The sequence below is a fragment of the Aptenodytes forsteri genome, unplaced genomic scaffold (assembly GCF_000699145.1).
Source record: "Aptenodytes forsteri isolate BGI_AS27 unplaced genomic scaffold, ASM69914v1 Scaffold162, whole genome shotgun sequence".
Lineage (NCBI taxonomy): Eukaryota > Metazoa > Chordata > Aves > Sphenisciformes > Spheniscidae > Aptenodytes > Aptenodytes forsteri.
In genome coordinates this window covers 276,819-277,123 of record NW_008795132.1, presented here as the reverse complement: position 1 = coordinate 277,123, position 305 = coordinate 276,819, and the positions used below count along the sequence as shown (strand labels likewise).

The window sequence follows — 305 nt, the reverse complement described above, 5'->3', positions numbered from 1 at the left end:
GTAGGAGCCTGCTGCTGCTAGGGACTATGCCAGCAACTGTCAGCCACTAGATACTGTGACCATCTCCTGTCCTCAGCTTTCTGTTGAGAGAATGCAGCTTGACTCCTGCCAGGAAAGGACCCTGTTCCTCTGCTCTGCACCGCTCCTGCAGAGTCACGATCGTTACTCGTTACTCCTTTTGTTTAAACAAACAAACAAACAAAAAAGCAAAAACAAACCGCCCCCCACCCACCCACGTATCTATCCATCCACGCATCCACCTAGCTATGCAATTTGTGTATCCCCCGTACCGGTTATATACACTA

General features: G+C 49.5%; 1 protein-coding gene across 1 annotated transcript in view; it reads right to left on the bottom strand.

The window, feature by feature from the left end:
* Nucleotides 1-305, bottom strand: part of HOXC13 (homeobox C13) — a 55,207-nt gene that overhangs the window by 11,583 nt on the left and 43,319 nt on the right. The window lies entirely within an intron of this gene.